Source organism: Anabrus simplex, chromosome 2 (genome assembly GCF_040414725.1).
Source record: "Anabrus simplex isolate iqAnaSimp1 chromosome 2, ASM4041472v1, whole genome shotgun sequence".
NCBI lineage: Eukaryota > Metazoa > Arthropoda > Insecta > Orthoptera > Tettigoniidae > Anabrus > Anabrus simplex.
The window spans coordinates 1077158084-1077181007 of record NC_090266.1 but is presented as its reverse complement, the minus strand read 5'-3'; positions in this window follow the sequence as shown (position 1 = coordinate 1077181007).

The following is a 22924-nucleotide window of genomic DNA, read 5'->3' as shown; positions in this document are numbered from 1 at the left end:
ATTTCATCCTTACTTATCCAGGATATGGAAAGTGGGAAGGTGAAAATGAGTTACATTTCTGTTCTTATTACATCCAATTACTGTAGTTGGGCACCTTCATTTGAGTGGCCATCTACTGTAAACCGCGCAGTCTCCGTTTATAATGTTGTGATTAACTGCCGCGCAGATAGTTAAATCGTGTTGATAACTGAAACCTAACCGGAGATCGGTATTGTCATATGCATTACGGTTTACGCATTGTGTATATCGTTATTGTGCCTAGGAGTAGTGGTTCGACAGGCATTAGTAATACTATAGGGAAGTAAGGGCGTGAGGAACTGATAAGTTGTGGTCTTTTCTGAAATGTCTGGCCGCGTGGACATTGCATATACTTTCAACAACTATGAAGTACGCTTTTCAATAGAAGTGACGTTAATGAAGAATATGGCATCGGTCCTTAAAGCATTCACCAGTACCAAGTTGTTAAGGCAGTTAATTTATATAGTCACGACTCGCACATTGGTTCACATGACATGGTAGGAAGCAGAGGGTACCTTCAGAGTAGTGTAATTCTCGTAGGTCGTCGCCATATGCTTCACCACTTCACGAGTCACATTACTAAAACACGTGTGTCAATATGTGCATAATTGGTCAGTAAATAATATTCATTCATTTCGTCAAGTAAATAAGTAATTCTTCTTTATTAGTAGCGAAGTTAGGGTTCAAGGCCCTCTCCTTACAGTTAACCACAACTTCAAAATTATACAGTTAAGTAACAAAAGTAGTAAAACATTAGTTGATTAGTTGTAATCATTAAAGCATTAAATAATATAGTGGTACTAATAGTAATAACATAAATAATTGCAGAATGTACAACATGACAATACAAATTAAGATAATAACAATTCTAGAACTGATAATAAAAGAAATACAGTAAAAACCTCTAACTAGAGGAAAATATTCTCATTCACGCACTCTTTCACACTTCACTAATCATACAAGTCAGGTGGAAGCATTCAGGAAGTGACTTCGGCAATCCATCTCAAATCTCCTACGAGAATGCAAATCTCTAATGTATGTATGTATGTATGTATGTATGTATGTATGTATTATGTATGTATTATGTATGTATGTATGTATGTATGTATGTATGTATGTATGTATGTATATATGCATGTATGTTTCAGTACTCAGCCCGAAGGTTGGTTGGATTCTCAACAGCTCCAACATTAGCTGTCATAGATGACCTAGGCATCACTGAAGAGCCGTACTAGCGAAATGAGGTAGTTTTCCATTGCTGTCCTCACTGAGCCAGAAGTTGCTGTTACATATCAGTCTGGCTAGCCCACTGAAATGCATGCATCAGCCGATCCTATGAGCAACATTTTTACACTATTCATAGCAGGAACTAACTGCATAAGGAATGCTATTACTAGCATCGCTCATGCCTCAGTCACTTTCACATTGTCAAAACCAAGGATAAGACTGACACAGATCAATGAAAGTAAATATTCATTTATAGGAAGGGGAGTTAGGGATTGGAATAACTTACCAAGGGAGATGTTCAATAAATTTCCAATTTCTTTGAAATCATTTAGGAAAAGGCTAGGAAAGCAACAGATAGGGAATCTGCCACCTGGGCGGCTGCCCTAAATGCAGATCAGTATTGATTGATTGATTGAAAACATTTGCTCTAGCCTATACCACAAGACATAGTGCATTGTAAACACTACTGAAGGTCTCGCCAGCAAATGTTAGCAGGGAGGGTATTCCACAGCCTAGCGGCACTGACTACGAAGAAGCAATTCTAAGCCCAGGAATGACAGAGATATAGTTAAAGAAGAGCCAGATCGTGTATCGGGATTATGATAGAAGGAGAGGTAATTGATGTTTGATGAAAGGTTATTCGGTGCATATGAGTTTAGAACTCCATGCAGAAGGGACAACACGTGGAGACTGCGACGATCGTGTACTTGAAGATGTGACAATTCTCTGTAATAAGGTGAAATCTAAGATTCACATCGCAGCTTAAATATAATTGTAACACATGTGTTTAAACTCCATTCGATCATCGTATTACTGCCTTGAGATATGTCCGTAAGTACGGTGTCGTAGTAATCTAGAACATGTAAGATTTGGGATTGTTCCAGGTATATTTTAAGATTTTTGGAAATACAGTAGAGCAGCATTTGAGAGTAAAACGGGATTTCTGAACTAAAGAAATGAGGAGTCAGGTAGTTTCTCGTTCCTTTTCTCACTGATCCAGAAGTTGCTATTACATATTAGTCTGCCAAGCCCACTGAACTCACCTAACCTCTCTAAAGTCACCTCTCTGTCATTCCTCGGCTTACAACCGCTCCTTCATAATCACTGTCGCTAGGCTGTGGAATGCCCTCCCTGCTAACATTTGCTTGCGAGACCGAGTGTTTACAGTGCACTATGTCTTCCGGTATGGGCTAGAGCAATTTTGTTACTTTCATTGATCTGTCTGATATATAATAGCAACTTCCGGCTCAGTGAGGAAACGAACGGGGAACTACCTCACTCCTCATTTCTCTAGTATGGCTCTTCAGTGATGCCTACGCCATCTATGACAGCTAATTGTAGATCTATTGAGGATCCAACCAGCCTACGGGTTGCAGACTGAACATTCATACACTTGTCGCTTGTTCAATTCAATTTAGTGTTTCGGTAATTATAACACTTATGTTTGTTACTGATGTACTGATGTACAATAAGCCACAACAGTTTTATTTAACATTATTAGGGGTACATGTCTAATATTTAACAAGTTAAGGTTTATTTCGGTACCAAATATTGTAGTCTGAGTTTTGTTAGGATTTATTAACAAACTGTTAATTTTGGCACAGTCACTGCCTCGACGTAAGTCTAAATTTATTCTGGCAATTGCTACATGTACACTGACTGACAGAGCAAATGCAACACCAAGAAGGAGTGGTCAGAACTTTATGCCAATTGCAGGGTAGACTGACGTCACTGAGGTATGCTCATGATGTGAAATGCGCCGCTGTGCTGCGCACGTAGCGAACGATAAATGGGACACGGCGTTGGCGAATGGCCCACTTCGTACCGTGATTTCTCAGCCGACAGTCATTGTAGAACGTGTTGTCGTGTGCCACAGGACACGTGTATAGCTAAGAATGCCAGGCCGCCGTCAACGGAGGCATTTCCAGCAGACAGACGACTTTACGAGGGGTATGGTGATCGGGCTGAGAAGGGCAGGTTGGTCGCTTCGTCAAATCGCAGCCGATACCCATAGGGATGTGTCCACGGTGCAGCGCCTGTGGCGAAGATGGTTGGCGCAGGGACATGTGGCACGTGCGAGGGGTCCAGGCGCAGCCCGAGTGACGTCAGCACGCGAGGATCGGCGCATCCGCCGCCAAGCGGCCAAGCGGTGGCAGCCCCGCACGCCACGTCAACCGCCATTCTTCAGCATGTGCAAGACACCCTGGCTGTTCCAATATCGACCAGAACAATTTCCCGTCGATTGGTTGAAGGAGGCCTGCACTCCCGGCGTCCGCTCAGAAGACTACCATTGACTCCACAGCATAGACGTGCACGCCTGGCATGGTGCCGGGCTAGAGCGACTTGGATGAGGGAATGGCGGAACGTCGTGTTCTCCGATGATAGTCACCGCAGACGAGTGTGGCGTCGGCGTGGAGAAAGGTCAAATCCGGCAGTAACTGTGGAGCGCCCTACCGCTAGACAACGCGGCATCATGGTTTGGGGCGCTATTGCGTATGATTCCACGTCACCTGTAGTGCGTATTCAAGGCACGTTAAATGCCCACCGCTACGTGCAGCATGTGCTGCGGCCGGTGGCACTACCGTACCTTCAGGGGCTGCCCAATGCTCTGTTTCACCAGGATAATGCCCGCCCACACACTGCTCGCATCTCCCAACAGGCTCTACGAGGTGTACAGATGCTTCCGTGGCCAGCGTACTCTCCGGATCTCTCACCAATCGAACACGTGTGGGATCTCATTGGACGCCGTTTGCAAACTCTGCCCCAGCCTCGTACGGACGACCAACTGTGGCAAATGGTTGACAGAGAATGGAGAACCATCCCTCAGGACACCATCCGCACTCTTATTGACTCTGTACCTCGACGTGTTTCTGCGTGCATCGCCGCTCGCGGTGGTCCTACATCCTACTGAGTCGATGCCGTGCGCATTTTGTATCCTGCATATCGGTTTGAAATAAACATCAATTATTCGTCCGTGCCGTCTCTGTTTTTTCCCCAACTTTCATCCCTTTCGAACCACTCCTCCTTGGTGTTGCATTTGCTCTGTCAGTCAGTGTATGTCTTGTGGAAATGACTAATAATAAATCTGACGATCATCTGCATAGATGTGGTACTTGCTTTCAATGCGTCCCATTTGTCGTTCACCCCAACGACAAATAAAAGTGGGCCAAAACTGACCCCTGAAGGACACCTATTGAGTTGTTATGCAATTCTTAGTACATTGTTCCCACTGCTATTCGTTGCCGGCTGTCAGTGAGGTAGGAGATTAATTATCTGCCGTAGCAGGTACAGTAGGTTGGAATCTTAAGTAGATCATCTTAAATGGCTCTGACGAGAATGTTGTTCACAGATGAAAAATGTCTAACCGAGCTCGATAGCTACAGTCGCTTAAGTGCGGCCAGTATCCAGTATTCGGGAGATAGTAGGTTCGAACCCCACTGTCGGCAGCCCTGAAAATGGTTTTCCGTGGTTTCCCATTTTCACACCAGGCAAATGCTGGGGCTGTACCTTAATTAAGGCCACGACCGCTTCCTTCCCACTCCTAGCCCTTCCCTGTCCCATCGTCGCCATAAGACCTATCTGTGTCGGTGCGACGTAAAGCAACTAGCAAAAAAAATGTCTAACGGAGGGGAGTGACATAGTAGCAACTATGTTATGCAGTTATTTCTCAAACTACGTGTTGCGGTTATCTGCTTCGAGAATTATACCCACATATCCAACAATTAATTAATGATGCGACGGATATCGTAAATTGTTTTTCTGAGATTCCTAGTACACTAATTGACAAGCTTATTTTCTAAGTATGACAGTTCCAAACTGATTGACTTTTAATTATTTTTCATTACAATTTAAGCTACGTCAAACTTCATGTAACACAATGTTCGACTTCTTTACGTCAAACGCGTGGTATTTAATATTATTTTCATCAGCTGTAATGTAATCCCTCAGTGTTGTTCTTCGGCTGGAGTGACCATTTTAGTACAAATTTGTGTTTAAGTCCTTGTGTCTTACAAACACCGACCTATCCTCAGTAATTCATTTACTTTTATGCTCTTTGGATAAATAAAAATGAAACATAAATGCTCATCTAGATTTGAACTACCCAAGCACTAGACTGAAGGAGTTAGGGAAATTCTAGCAGAGAACCACTCTGAGTAAAGGCATACAAAGTTTCCTGTGATCCAGTCACTAAAACATACAGTAGTTCGCTGCTACGTCATAGTACGACTGTGAAATTTAACGTAAAATTACTTTCGGCACCCACCGATTTTTAACAACAATGGCATATTAGTTGTAAAAATTTGTTTTTAGATTAATTTTGAAATACATATATTATGCCCACCCTCACAGTTGAGTGTACAATATGCCTATGAAGTAAGTTATTGGAAGAATAGTTTGTACATTATACCTTAATAACTACAGAATACTTTAGAAATCGCAGGATTCTCGGATGATATCCTCAGTGTGATCCTTCCTCCATTATTTTCGCCACTCGCTCCAGCAAATACGGGTATATTACCATAATTAAAATGGTGAACTATTTATTAGAATTTTCAGAGCAAATACAGGCCCCTAATTAACATTTCACAAATCACTCTAATTGACAATAACAACATAGCTAACCAGAGAATGTCCACACACATTGGCGGATGACGTTCAGGAGCAGAGGTGGCCCTAGAATGAGGCAGCAGAAAGCAACAAATTTTATGAAGATAGCACAAATTTGTTTAGGGTTTTAATGAGGTAAGGTTCTTCTAATACGTTCGCTTAATACAAGCATTTTCATCACCTCACCTATCTCCTCCAGGCGTCTACACCATCAGTTGCCACGAATCAGACTCGCACCTGAACGACTTACGATAAAAGGCGTTTCTTTCACGAAATATTGTGTTCGACTGAAGCATGTATTTCCAATATTTTGAGTGACAGCGATAATGATGCACCTGGAGAATGAAGTTCCTCGGTCGTGCAACTTTAATTATTTATGTTCTAAAAGGAGATCTCGCAGGCGCAGCTCGACATCCAATCATCTTCGAACGCTGAGTTCGTCACCCACAGCTGTCTGTGTCTTGTGTGTTCACTTCAGTCTCCTCAGATGATTGCCTGTTGCGTGGAGGTTAGATGGGCTGAAAAGTAGAAGAAATGCTTCATATAGAGGGCTTGATAATAGATTGCGCGGGATATTGGAAAGCAAATAAACTACAGTCACCCATCTTTAAATTTATTTTTAGCGACTGAATTCGATAGTTGTCTAGGCGCTCAACTCCAGTGCTCCAAGCAGGGGGATCCAAAGCCCGGCACAGTCATTCGACATTTAAAGGTACTTAAGTGCAGGGTTCCTGTGTCAAAAGATTACTGGCACGTTAAACAACACCTTGTCAGAACAAAATTCGCCAGTCCTGTGTTCCTTGCGGCCAATAAAATGTGACGGGATATTAACCCAACGTAGGTAACATGAATTGGTCACTCTTTAATGGTAACATGGCGTTACCGATAATCCGAGGATATTTTGTCAAAAATATGTATAGCTTTAGGGTTAAAATTAAATTTGTTGTTCTATATCACAAACAGTATCCTTAAATTATTAAAATACCGGGCGAGTTGGCCATGCGGTTAGGAGCGCGCGGCTGTGAGCTTGCATTAGGGAGATAGTGGGTTCGATCCTCACTGTCGGAAGCTCTGAAGATGGTTTTCCGTGGTTTCATATTTTCACACCAAGCAAATGCTGGGGCTGTACTTTAATTAAGGCCACGGCCGCTTCCTTCCCGCTCCTAGGCCTTTCCTATCCCTTCGTCGCCATAAGACCTATCTGTGTCGGTGCGACGTAAAGCCAATTATTAAAAAATATTATTAAAATATACTTAGTTCAGATTTAATACGATATGAGTACGTAAAAGGGTAATAGTCGCCATGTTGAGAAAATTACCAGCTGGATAAGATGTAAGTTGATGTAAAATAAAATGACTACTTTATTGTAAACAGCTATTAAAATGATAAAACTACAAGCAGGTAGGGAGAGAGTAATGGTATTCTATTTACCTTTCTAAGGATTTAAATTATTTACTTGGTAATGGTAGAAAGTTAATTTCACAGCACAAAATTTTGACAGTTAAAACAAAACAGATGCAAAGTTCCCTATGGACAAACTACTTTAGGTGGTTGATGCAAAACTATTAAAAACGATAATTGATTCAAAAACACACAGTAGGTCACTTTTAGATATTTTATGGGGCACTTTTCATTTTACAGACATGTGAAATTTTGCGAGCTGAAGACTTAGGTCTTTTATAAACTGCCTTCTTGAATACGTTTATGGTTTCTTGACGCTTAGGAAGAGCACTACAGAACTGATCCCAGCCTGATCGAAAAGTTCAACGACGAATTCCCTTGGAATCAGTCGAGAGTGGAGTTATAAAATTCTATAACCTCTAGTTTTTAATTTCATTTACTTCAACTGCATAGTTCATAGTGGACAACAAAAGAACTCATTTGCCCTTTTTGGGTGTGGAGGATGTCAACACTTTTTTTTACTGCCAAACGCAAACTGCGAAGGTAAGACAGGTTTACTTTCATTCATCAGGAACGATGGAGATACTTCTCTCTTATTTTTACGAAGCGTTCAAACAATAGTCAATTCATGATCATTCAGAACTGTTTCCGCTGAAGTAATGAAGGTAAACCAATTATCACACGTTATGTTTCGTCCATTTCCATGAAAGGTTTTTTGACACAGAGCGTGATAAGACTGATTCTGGTGTACCTATCTTCTTCACCTACGTAGAGAATTGCTTTCACCATGAAGTAGGTGAGGACATTGCACGTGGTAAGAAATTTCACCCCGTATTTATCCGGCTTGAGGATATATAAACACGGACGGGACACTTTCCTAGAAACACTAATAATTGCTCTTCTGTTTTTACATACGCATAAGGTTCATAGGCGGATTTATAATGACACATGAATAACATCCAATGTTCTCCTTAGTTGCGTTATGGAGGCCAAATATACCTTGCTGAAAATACCTCCAACTAGTCTCAATTTAAATTTAGTAGAGTCAGGAATCGAAACCGAGTCAACCAAGTGGGATATGGTGCTTCACGTCATAAGGACACCACTAAAAGGAAAAAACATACACGAGATTTCTCCCAACCAACCACAGGAGAAGTATTTAGGTAACGAGGAAAATGGAATGTTCACAGGATCCTGTAAGATCAGTCATGAGAATTGGTATTACGGAAGATTACACAACATAATATGGTCATTTCATAAGCAAGGAATGATTTTTTCAGTTATTGAAGACAAGAAGAGCCTCCGTGGCTCAAGCGGCAGCGTGCCGGCCTCTCACCGCTGGGTTCCGTGGTTCAAATCCCGGTGACTCCATGTGAGATTCGTGCTGAACAATGTGGAGGCGGGACATTTTTTCTGCGGGTACTCCGGTTTTTCCTGTCATCTTTCGTTCAAGGAACACTCTCCTATATCATTTCATCTGTCAGTCACTAATCATTAGTCCAGAGGAGTGCGACAGCCTTCGGCAGCGAGCACAATTCCTCACCGCTAGATGGGAGCTTCACTCATTCCTCTCCTGACTGGGTCGAATGGCTGGAAACAGGCTGTGTATTTTCATTTTCACTGAAGACAATAAAATACACTCTCCTAAGCGTCGTCATATAGGACAAATTGCTTACTACATAGAGTGTTCCTAAAAACGTGGGAAGTAACCGGGCGGTGGAGTAGTACACCTCAAAACAACACAAAACTGTCCCTCTGAACATATGCCCTACGGTCAACATTTACGAGCTATGCCTGTTTTAGTTATTAGCTGGATTGGGGAATACTTAGTATTTAGGATTATGTTTGAAGTCAGGAATGTCGTTAAGGACATTGCAGTACTTCGCCAGCGTGTGGAACAACGTTGTCGTCGAATACGTGCAATGCTGGGGTATTTTAATGTGTCCGACAATCAGTAAAGTGGTGTGTTCAGGCGTGCATCAAGGTGCATGGTGGACGTTTTGAGGATTTCTTGTACAGTATTAGAAATGCAGTATCCCTACTGGTACACCACATGGCGACAGCTACTCGACATGGAATTTGCCAAGTAAGCCTATTATACTTGGGGATAAAACATGACATCCTCGCCTCACACCGCTACTCTCCTGCGGCAGCCCGGTGTCTATTAGCGGCTTATAGTTTTTACTACGTCTACTGTAACCGGAGTTGCCAAATCGTCTACTGCACTCAACACAAAGAAAGGGTAAAGACCGAAGAGAGTGTGGAAGAAAGTGGTTTGACAACCTCTCCACACCAACGAAGGGTCACTCAGCACTCATTAACTCAGATGGGTGCAGGATGTGATTGACTGCTGGCTTCCAGCTCACTTCCAGAACTGAGGCCGTCATGGTTTGTCCCGAAGTACAACAATAGTTCCCGCACAAAGTTGGGAAATCCGTAACTCGTAAAAGATCGACCACAGTGTATATATTCACAGGGACTTTTATGTTACTTTGGAGTTCCACGCATGATTAAATCTCACAATATTTATTATTATTATTATTATTATTATTATTATTATTATTATTATTATTATTATTATTATTATTATTATTATTATTATTATTATCCCCCGTAACTCTGAACTAAGAACATATTTGAACACCAATTTTATCACAGCTACCTGTCAATATACAGCAAATGCCTTTGATTTCCTGTAACCCTATAACCCCTTAGTATGGGCAAAATTTCCTTCCTAGATTCTCTGCCATACGCCTTTTCTAGATCTACGAAACATAAGTATAACATTCCATTCCTCGTAGCATTCTACAATTACTGTACTTGATGAAGCAAAGCAAAGTCTTCTCCGAACAGGCCATGAAAGCCCCCGGAGGAATGGAAGATAAAGGTTTCCACCTTCCGTAACTTCAGCACTAACTGGTATAGAATGATTAGCACTATGACCGGCCGCCTTCTTCCTCAGGAAATAATCTAGTACCGGGCCGTGTTTTCTTTTCAAAATGTGAATTATTGTTTCTAAATGTTTGGACCTACCCACGGGGAAACGAACCCACGGCCTTTCGGTTGAACCGAACACTCCTGTACTGCCTCAGTTAGACAGCCCCCGTTTAATTACTTCATGCGTACCGAAAGTCTAATCCTGATAGCTCCTCTGCAGTCTGATGCCGCACTACTTCTCATCCAACTTACCCTTCTCCAATGACCCTACGCTCTTTTTTAAAAAGCCTGTGAAAATCTTCCCAGGTATCTATATAAATAAAATTGTAGGGGGTCCGCTGTCTGTAATTTCTTTTGTTTTGCCAATTTTTCAGATATTTATCCGTTTTAGGTCAACTCAAGACAGAATCGGCGGTTTTTACGTTTCGTGTCTGTTTGTTTGTCTGTTTGTCTGTTTGTCTGTCTGTTTGTCTGTTCCACCATCACGTCGAAACGGCTGGATAGATCTCAACCAAACTTCATATTTAGAGTATACTCATCCCGTGGAAGGTTTCGATATGCATATCATTTTAAAATCTTTGAATACACGGGGGGTTTATAGGAAAACCAGAATGGTTTTTCCACCATCACGTCGAAACGGCTGGATAGATCCCAACCAAACTTCATATTTAGAGTATACTCATCCCGGGGAAGGTTTCGATATACATATCATTTTAAAATCTTTGAATACACGGGGGTTTATAGGAAAACCAGAATGGTTTTTCCACCATCACGTCGAAACGGCTGGATAGATCTCAACCAAACTTCATATTTAGAGTATACTCATCCGGGGGAAAGTTTGGATATGCATATCATTTTAAAATCTTTGAATAGACGGGGGGTTTATAGGAAAACCAGAATGGTTTTTCCACCACCACGTCGAAACGGCTGAATAGACCTCAACCAAACTTCATATTTAGAGTATACTCATACCGGAAAAGGTTTCAATATGCATATCATTTTAAAATCCTTGAATAGACGGGGGATTTATAGCAAAGCCAGAATGGTTTTCCCCCATTTTCTCTTATACTATTGATTTTCTGTAAACTTCGCTTACCGTACGTGAAATGTCTCTTCATTATAAACAACTTTCGTTATGTTCATAATTTACCTTACTCTTCACATGACGGAGAAATTTACAATTTTCCGCTGGTATCATGCTCAGCATTGAGTGACCGACAGACCGACAACGAACCTACAGGTTACCATGGCAACGTCTCTGACTGCATGCCAGCAGGGAAGTAACGTATTGCCATTTTCCTCATCATGCTTTTAAATTCGTGGTTGTTCCTTGGGTAGAAGGCAAGAGAGGCGTCAATCGGCCTATCTGCGGGATATTGGCGGAATATCGTTGGATGTTATAACCGCCCTCGAATAGATTAAATAATAACACCACTAGTCATCTTCTTATTATTTGTTTATCTAGGAATCACTGGACCTAAATTTCTCCTCTGTTACCGCTTTATTATATCCATAACTCACACTAGCATAATTTATTGAGGGGCATTTGATTTTCCAATACATTAACTTGGCATTTACATATTCGTCCTTATCCGACTGTCCTCAGTTATAATCCATTTTCTATTACTTTCAACTTTCTTAACTGTATTATTTTCTTCCTTAATCACGCCGTATGTACGCGAGTGCTACAAACTACTGGATGTATTTCCACCAAGACTCATATTTGGAATGCACCTGTCCTTGATAGCTTTTAGGGCAAATATTGTTTCTAAATCCCTGAACTGACTGGGGGTTTATACGAAACCGAAACAGTGATTTTGCACTTCCACAAAATATACACAACCAACGTTAATTTAAATCTACCTGCCTTGGTAGAAATTAATTTCTAAACCTTTTTTCTCATGTGCATCATTTCGATACGAGGACTAATAAGGGAGACATCATTAACGGACCGTTTTTCTGTACAAGTCCCATCGGACTTAACTCACGAGCGGATGCGTGTAAAGCGTATTCCTTACAACTTGAAAACTACTGAAGACATTCGAACCAAAATTTATATTTAGCATCCACCTGTCCAAAGGTAGGTTTTAAATGTAAATAACATTTCATGTTCCGGAATGGACTGGCGGTTTATAGGGAACCGAAATGGTGATTTTACTCTTCCACAATATATACAGAAAAAGACCAACCTGACTGGAAATCGACCAAACGTGATGGAATTCCACCTCTAAACCTTTTTTTCATGTGCATTTTTTCGTCAGGAGGATTAATAAGGGAGATATCTTCAATGGTCAGTTTTGCAGGTTAAGTCCAGCGGACATAGCCCAAAAGGTGTTTTACATGGAGCAGATTCCTTATCTATATAAATCAAATCGTAACGACTATGTGCCTCTACACTGACTATTTTGGCGAAATTTACGTACAGATTTCCGTTTAAGGGGTAATAATGACCATCTGCATTATCTTTGGTTTAGTTTCCTGAAAGTCCTAATTTTTACCCGCCTCGCCAAAATCCAGATTGCGGCATAATCTGCCAGAAGGAAAAGAAGATAATTGAAATTTCACAAAATTATACGTTTTAGCCTGTAACGAACGGAAAACATCCAAGATCATTAAATTTTTCACTTTTTATCCCCGAAGAATATCGAAATATGCAGGCAATTTTAATTATGGTGCAGACCTTCAGAAATTCCTATCACATAACAGATTGCACAATCTCCGTTCAATTTGGAATGATCTACAACTTTGGTCTTATGACTTTTTGCCGTATCTGTATCCCATTTACGTTTGATTTTTCTCTATTAATCGATGTTAAGTCAATTTGGAATTTTCACATGCATAATTCATACATTCGATTACTTATATGAAATACAGAATCATCAAACTCTTCACGAAAATTGGCCCACCCAGTAGCCACATGTGAGCCAAATGCTGTGTATGTAGCTGTCACATAATTATCCGAAAAGTAATGTAATGTGAGATAATCTTACAAAAACGTTACCCTGTTCCACGTTTCTAACTCAATCTGACCCAAGAATAGATGACATATCATAGGACCAGTCATTTAGGCCACTAAATCCGGCGTGTCTTTTGGTATAATCCTTTGTCGATATGACGTACGTTTAGTAGCAGTTAATCTGTAAATGAAGGTGTTCAGTATTGTAAACACGCATATACTTTCGTATGTCGATCTATATATATTCACTGATGTCGATTTGTAGCGATTGAGAAAGGGTGGGTCTGCTATTGTAATCAGTACTCCCCACACCGACTTTGACTGGCAGTATGAAAGGGTTCCTTCTACAACTCCTGTGTAACTGTCATTAGTAAGGAAGTCCTACAATTGTAATGAATAGTTCACTTCTCGATTTGACTCGCAGAAGGCAAGTGAGCATGCAGTTTTGTTTAAAACTCCCCTACCCGATTGTGTTTAGCAGTAGGCAAGGGTGCCCGCCATTATAAAGAAATGTCCTCATCTAAAATGTGACTGGCATTAGCCATAGTGGCCTGCTATTTTGATGGAAACCCACCAACTTGGTGTGACTGGCAGTAAGCTGGCTGGCAGTAGGAAAATGGGCCTGGCATTATAATGATAACTGCACAACTCAATTTCGAGTGATAGTAGGGTAATTGCCTGCCATTATAATAAGAGCTCCTCAACTGTAATCTGTCTGGAAGTAGGAAAGGGGGGCTGCCATTTTAACGAAAACTCCCCAAATCGATTCTGTCCGCGTAGTAGGCAATGGGGCCTGCAATTATAATGTAAACTTCCCAACTCGATTGTGAATGGCAGTAGGCAAGTGAGCCTGCCGTTATATCACAAATCCATAACAAACACTTTACATTGGAAACGACGTACGGGGACCTCCCCATGCTCTTTCTCGGATAACGCTAAGAGACATGCAATTTTAAAACAATCTTATTTACTGCATGTTCACTATTTACTTCGATATTCGAATACAATGTAGAATACCGTAGCGAAGCACGCGTACATTCGCTAGTTATTAATAAAAATTAATACCTCGATAGTTGCTGCAATCGTTTCTGTTCTCTTGGTTATAGAACGGTGGAATTACTGTAATGCCTTGTCTAATCAGAAGGTGCCTCAAATTCCATGAAAAACCTATTCGATCTACCAGATTTACGTAGCATGCTACAACGTGTAGAATATCCCGAATGAAACCTATGAAAATATGAATGAATCTATGAAGTACTACAACTGGTGAAGAATGCAGGACTAAAATCTACCGCCATCCACTTCTTATGGATTAAAGAAAAAGCAGAATTACAGTACAGCGAGAAGTAGGCCTTCTCGCACAACACAACACGAACGACGTTCAACTAAACTCCATTCTCCTTCCGTCTAAAAATTTACTTCAAGGTTCCTAGGTAGCATTGCCAATTGGAGGGTTTACAATTGCACCAAATAAAGGACCTATACTAGGTCGTTTGTGGAACAAGTTGGAACAGCAACTGTAGTAAGAGTCGAGTACGAGGAATCTCGAACGGTAATTGCAATAGTTAAAGATCTTCGGGAGGAGTTTATCAGACGTCTCGTGAGCCCAAGGGTAATCGATTCGTCGCATGTCCCCATACCATTTTCTAACGAGATTATCAAACATCAGATTAAATTCTAGTAAACCGTCCCGTTGCTCTCATACTGTAATAGGATGTTTTAATAACGGCTCCAATCGTCTGTACCAAATGGTATATTTAACCTTAAAATAAGAAACCTATATACTTTGAAATTAATCACGTAATCCTTATCAAAATAAACTGCTTATTCACCTCAAAATTTTACAATGATAAAAGTGTCCTTTGCATTATGTAATTTTTATTATATTGAAAAGGAGTTACAGACGTTTCAGTAAAAGCACAGAAATGGTTTAAACAACACGTGCGGAGAAAGAAGCAAGCTGACATATCTATGAGCATGGTTCCCAAGTACGCAACGGAACTCTTAAACACTGTTACGGCAAGTGTGTTTATGAAGGCTTTAGTGCTACGTGTTATGCTTTATTTTATTTGGAGTATTTGCTTACCATCAAATTATTATTTGCTAAGTTTTCTGTCTCTTTTCAAATCAGATTTTAGAGTGTTAATTAATCAATCATTAAATTTCTATATGTGGTTTCTGGAGTGAGGAGTATTTCTGTCACTGTGATATTATTTGATTTTTTCCAGAATTTCGAATAGCAACTTACTATGATATTACTATTTGGTGTTTTTATCAAAATTAAAGTGTTACTTTAACGAAAAACTGACTTTATTTCAAAAATAAAGGCCAAAATCCGGCATTTATACATGTGGAGGCACATGCTTCCCCTAGTACACCGTCACTGCAATGTCCTACATAGGAGGCTTGCAGTGGTGTCTCAACGGCGCACTAACGCCAGCGTCTTGGAAAGGTGTAGCAATCCAACTAATAAGCCCACTGCTCCACTGGGGAGGGAAACGCTGGTAATTTCACGATTTTGTTTTACTTTTCAGAATAGAGAGATTAAATTTTCCATTAAGTTGTTATGTTTACAATATTTCGGTACAGTAGTATATATTATCGACTAATATAATGGACTAATGAGCTAATAAACTTTGGTAATATTTCTTCACACTTTCTACTGTTTTGTAAAGCAATTATCACCCATTTATTCCACACGTATTAAACAAATATAATACCATCACGCAGATAACTTCACCCTGCGCTAAAAACCTTCAATTCATATGTTAATTGAATATAGAAGTGTATCACATCCATATGCAGTCCATATAATTGAGATGTATATATTAATGGCGAAGTTAAGGCTCCAAGCCCTCTCTTACACTTCACCATATTCTTGAAAACAGGTTGGATTGTCTTGTTATTCTTACACATTAACAAGGTGATGATTACGATGATGATGATGGCAGTGGTAGGGAGGAGAGATTTTAATATACAATCTGCAGTGAAAATCAGGGAATGTGATAACATATAGACTAACGCAAATCTGTATGTATTTATATGATAATTAAAGGCAATAATAGTGTTTACATTGTATAAACAAGTAACTTTCAACATGGCATACACAATTCGTCCTAGAGTTATGTAGTAGACTGATGATCTGCGTGATTTAGTACAGTCGATCAGTCAATCAGTCAATTAACATTGATCTGAATTTAGGGCAGTCGTCCAGGTGTCAGATTCCCCATCTGTTGTTTCCTAACCTTTTCTTAAATGATTAAAAAAATTGGAAAATTATTGAACATCTCCCTTGGTCAATTATTCCAATCCCTAACTCCCCTTCATATAAACGAATATTTGCCCCAACTTGTTCTCTTCAGTTCCAACTTTATCTTCATATTGTGATCTTTCCTACTTTTAAAAACACCACTCAAACGTATTCATCTATTAATGTCATTTCACGTCGTCTCTCCACTGACAGGTCGGAACATACCACTTAGTCGAGAAGCTCGTCTCCTTTACCCCAATTCTCCCCAGCCAAAACTTTTCAGCATTTTCGTAAAGCTACTCTTTTGCCGGAAATCACCCAGAACAAATTGAGCTGCTTTTCTTTGAATTTTTCCAGTTCTCGAATCAAGTAATCCTGGTCAGGACCCCATCCTAACACAGTACTGTACACGTATGAATTAATGGAAATACTTTAGTGCATATCATTGATTCATTCTCACATTCACCCAAGCTTTCATACAAGCTGGTTACATACGTAGGAAGGAATATCAGTAAGACCTTGTAAAATACGTCAATGTAGTGAAGTTTCTAACTCTCAGTTGGGAGAGAATTGCATAGCCCAGCACTAGACACAAGATAAGAACACAGATGTATGACTTATACGTAAAACAATCTCTGAGCTGGAATATACCATCCTGGTTGGTCCTTATATTTTTATACCAGATACCTGTCTTAAAGTCGGGTCACTTTTCCACAGTAATAATGTGGCTGGTTTGAAATTACATAAAATGAAGCATAACAGATTATAAATGGCTGGGAACATTTATTTTGGGATTTCCTTTATGAAGGCCACCATGATCCTTCACGAGATGATACACACAGTGCCAGTTGTAACTGGATAAATTCAGCCGTAAGAAATTTGAAAATAATGTAAACAAAGTGAAAATAATATAAATAGAAATAAGAAATGAGCAATCTAAGGGATTGTCGCATATGGAGTCAACGATCCAGATCCAGCCTGGCTTCAGGAGAAAGTACAAAAAGAGCCGATATTCTAGCTGTTGACAAGCAAACACATCATACGTTCAGTTTCAACAGAAGAATATAGCCATGTAGAATTGAGCGAACAAATTACAAGACGTGAATCTCGAGAAAAAATCGACTTATTCGCCAGTATTCTTATAAACCAAAGAAAAATATCAAAAGAAATTTGTCACCATTTATAACATTTACTAGTGAGTGCGAGAGAAACTCTATGAACGTTGACAGCTGATACCTGGAGAAAATTCCAGTTAAAGGTGAGCTTCGTATCGACAAATGTCTAACAAACCATCTCTATAGCTAGTAATGCATTTGTTAACAGTAGTGTACACATTATTCTATCTTATCGTAAGCCCGTTGAAGGTCAGTTTCTGTAATTAAGATTTATGTGTATATTCTTGATAGCAAAAATGTTCACTAATTTATTAAATTGTCCTTCGGTTTCTTATTTCCGTCTCATGGTAGCCACCTTGCTAATTTTACAATATGTACGCTTCACCCTCAAAATTTTTAATGGCGCAAATTAGTTATGTGACATATTTTGAGCAAATGAATTCAAACCGCAGTCAATAGATCCAAGACAATTTCTTCACTAACGATCAGACGTACGGCTCTTAAATTCTGACTTGCTATTAAAAGTTTATAAAGAACATTAAGAACTATAAGTGCACTTGCGCAATTGTTCCTGGAACGTTGAAGGTGGAGGTAATGACTCTTGGGCTATCGGAAAACAGAACATTTCATACGTTAAATGTTCCGTGATAATGTCGCTGGCTGGATGGAAGTCGATCTCTTGATTGGATATCCACGGAATTTCTATAACTTCAGGTCGGCTTATTATGACTCTCTTTTTAGATAGATTTTATTAAATGCGCTCAGAAACTGCTCTCCTGGTAGACAGAGAAGTGTCTCTCGAAACTCACTCGAGAATAAAGAAGTGAGGATTTCTTCTCAATAAAGAAATAACTGTTTCAGAAAGAAAAGAAGAGAAATGCATTAAACGTCAAAATGCTCATACCGCAAACTATAAAAAATAGACATAGGATGTTTAAAACGCAGCGAAGGAAACATAGTTTAACGACAGGAATGTTAAACGCCATCCATAGGTCTACACTGATCAAGTCGATGGCCATATATTTAGGACTGCTACGTAAATAAATGGCTTCTGCAGTGTTTATGAAGTTAGGAGATAGACAGCATATTAAAATCATTGCTTTTCCTTTTTTTACAAGTTACGTTACGTCTCACCGACACCGTCATATAGCGGCGATGGGATAGGAAAGGGCTAGAAGTGGTAATGAAGCAGGCGTGGAATTAATTAAGGCACAATCCCAGAATTTGCCTGGTGTGGAACTAGGAAACCATGGGAAACCATCTCCAGGGCTGCCCACAGTGGGAGTCGAACCCACTATCTCCCAAATGTAAGCTCAAAACTGCGCGCCTCCTAACCGCAAGGCCACTCGATCGTTTAAAATCACTGAACATGAAGCCTAACTGTCATAGTACTTCCTAAAATATTCTTCTCTAATCCCATATTTGAAATAATAATCTGAATCTGTGTGTACCGAGCGAGTGGTCGCGTGGTTTGGAGCACGTAGCTGTCAGGTTGCATTTGGGAGATAGTAGGTTCGAATCCCACTGTCGCCAGCCCTGAAGATGATTTTCCGTGGTTTCCCATTTTCACACCAGACAAATGCTGAAGCTGTGCTTTAATTAAGGCCACGGTCGCTTCCTTCCCATCGTCGCAATAAGACCTATCTGTGTCGGTGCGACGTAAAGCAAATTCAAAAATAAAAGAAGCTGTGTGATGTGGTTGGTGACATTTGCGCTGACTCTTGTGTACCACCTGAGAAGATTGAGAAATTCCTTGAGGGTAACAATGTTTCTGTTACAATAATTAAAGCAAAGAAATAGGGTCTGATATTGGGACAACAATAATGAGCTATGATTAATGGTAGTTTAAGCATTTGTATTAGCTTTGTAGTTTTATTTCGAATTTTAATACAATAATTTAGTTTGCTGTTCTTGAAAGAAAGATTATTTTGAAAATCTTTAAAACCACTTTACATACCCTCCTTCAGTGAATGTGGGTGTCAACACGCAAACTGAAGAGAGAGATAGAGAGAAGTTAATGTTACGTGCAACTTGTATGTACTTGTAATCCAGAATTACCACCTAACACATGCTTATTTCACGCGTGTCACTCTGTTCATCTCTTTCCTCGGTTCCTCAAACAACAATGGTCACAAGCTGGGAATCGGATCAGACAGTTTGCAGCGCGCACTAGTAATTTTTATTTATTTATTTATTTATTTATTTATTTTTGCTAATTGCCTTACGTCGCACCGACACAGATAGGTCTTATGGCGACGATAAAATATGAAAGGCCTAGAAGTTGGAAGGAACCGACCGTGGCCTTAATTAAGGTACAGCCCCAGCGTGTGCCTGGTGTGAAAGTGGGAAACCACGGAAAACCATCTTCAGGGCTGCCGACAGTGGGATTCGAACCCACTATCTCCCGGATGCAACCTCACAGCCGCGTGCCCCTGACTGCACGGCCAACTCGCCCGGTAAACTAGTAGTCTACTAACCCCTTGTGTGACCATCTTGGCCCCAGCGGACTGACGTTTGAGTTAATCTCGAACCAACCCTCAGGTCCAGGTAAACATTGCTGACGTGGTCGGGAATCGAACCCGAGGCCTCGTGGTGAGAGGTAGGCACGCTACCTCTATACCTCGGGACCGGTTCTAAGAATCTCAGACTATTTAACATCAGACTGGAATGAGCATGAAGGAGTGACTGTATACAGAGTAAAAGAGACTGATTGAATTTTTGAAAGCAAGCTTCCTCGTCATCATTTGAGAAGTTCTAGGCAATTTACTACGAAGAAGCTCCCTAGCATAAGTGTTCCTTATTCTGTTTGCGTGTCTTATTAGCTAACTTTCTCATTTATATCATTCTGATTATGTTCTTTCTTTCTTTCTTTCTTTCTTTCTTAATCCATTTACCGTCCAGGCTTGGTTTTTCCCACGGACTCAGAGAGGGATCCCACCTCTACCGCCACAAGGGCAGTGTTCTGGAGCGTGAGACTTTGGGTCGGGGTTATAATTAGGCAGGAGGACCAATACCTCTCGCAGGCTGCCTCACCTGCTATGCTGAACAGGGGCCTTGTGGGGGGATGAGAAGTTTGGAAGGGATAGACAAGGAAAAGGGAAGGAAGCGGCCGTGGCCTTCAGTTAGGTACCATCCCGGCATTTGCTCAAAGGGAAGTGGAAAACCATTGAAAAACCACTTCGAGGATGGATGAGATGGAAATTTAATCCCCTCTACTCAGTTGACCTCCCGAGGCTGAGTGAACCCCGTTCCAGCCCTCGTACCACATTTCAAATATCGTGGCAGAGCCGCGAATCGAAACCGGGACTCCGGGCGTGGCAGCTAATCACACTAACCACTACACCAGAGAGACGGACCTGATTATTTTCTCCTCACATTTTTTTAATAGTCAAGTAAGGACAAAAACCCACCTAACTTATGCTTCGCAATATGACTAGGAAGCTGCACCATTTCTAATGTCCAATCCACAGCAGCTATTTTGAATTATAATCTTAGTGTATGGTATGTGTCAGTGTTCTCTTAAGTTCCTTATTTGAGCAGATTCTAAGAACTTCCAAGAATAAAGTTCCTTAACTTTTCTCGGAAAAACAATACGTCAAATTTTTGCCTCAGGACTTCCCACCGTATCCTACGCCTAGTAATGACACCTACGCACCCAATGCACCAGATTTCACATTATAATAGGGTATCAAATAGCTCAAATACCACAAAGGTCTCAGAAACTAAAACAAATGACCAACAAAAGCTACACCGACAACTGAAAACTGAATTAAATGGTTCGTTTAGAGACCTTGGTGACTTTCCAAGTTTTTGTTTATCACCGAGATTTTCCTAATTCTCTCCAGACAAATCCTGATGCAGTACTTTCAATATACCAGATACTAGGATACGTAATAATTAGATACACTACAACTGAAACCACAATTAACACAAGTTATCAAACACGGAGCTGATGTTCAATAAGCTCCTGGATTGAGAAATGAATTAAAAGCAGCTTTCCCTTTGTCCAACATGCACCGCGCCCTTTCGGCCATCACTGAGTCATACAGGTTATTTCTCACTTCGACCATTTTCCAGGTCAGTTATGGGCTATATTTTACAAAATATCTTCCTATTATTGAGCAATACCTTCGCTAATAACATAAATGTTTTGACCAGCCGCGTATGACTAAATAGCAATTAGCTATTCAATTAACCGTTCCGTTACGTAATTACTGATTTGCATGTTAACATATGCGCACTTATTTACGCATTGATTTAAAAAATAAAAGCAAAATAGCTGGCTTGTAAAATGCTTCATGTTACCGCCACGCATTATAGCTGTAAATTAATAATTCTGCATAATCCTTGAGGACATAATTATCCCCAAATATGATAATCATTTTATTTGTAAATCCAAGCACAATTTACTCTCCCCCAATGGAGCATTTTATGAAAATCCTTTCTATAGCCCCGAGTACAATGACAAAATCAATGCCAACAGCATAAACTTCATAATAGCTTCCATTAATATTCAGTACTAAATTTTGTATATATTCATACCTATTAGGAGCAGTTAAGTCTTGTCAGTACGCTGTTTCGATAAGTATGCAGGCTAAAATTTGATTCGTGAAATAGTACATTCATAAATGATTGTTAAATGTATCAGTTCACTCCATCTGCAGATATATACACTGACTGACAGAGCAAATGCAACACCAAGAAGGAGTGGTTCGAAAGGGATGAAAGTTGGGGAAAAAACAGAGACGGCACGGACGAATAATTGATGTTTATTTCAAACCGATATGCAGGTTACACAATGCGCACGGCATCGACTCAGTAGGATGTAGGACCACCGCGAGCGGCGTTGCACGCAGAAACACGTCGAGGTACAGAGTCAATAAGAGTGCGGATGGTGTCCTGAGGGATGGTTCTCCATTCTCTGTCAACCATTTGCCACAGTTGGTCGTCCGTACGAGGCTGGGGCAGAGTTTGCAAACGGCGTCCAATGAGATCCCACACGTGTTCGATTGGTGAGAGATCCGGAGAGTACGCTGGCCACGGAAGCATCTGTACACCTCGTAGAGCCTGTTGGGAGATGCGAGCAGTGTGTGGGCGGGCATTATCCTGCTGAAACAGAGCATTGGGCAGCCCCTGAAGGTACGGGAGTGCCACCGGCCGCAGCACATGCTGCACGTAGCGGTGGGCATTTAACGTGCCTTGAATACGCACTAGAGGTGACGTGGAATCATACGCAATAGCGCCCCAAACCATGATGCCGCGTTGTCTAGCGGTAGGGCGCTCCACAGTTACTGCCGGATTTGACCTTTCTCCACGCCGACGCCACACTCGTCTGCGGTGACTATCATCGGAGAACACGACGTTCCGCCATTCCCTCATCCAAGTCGCTCTAGCCCGGCACCATGCCAGGCG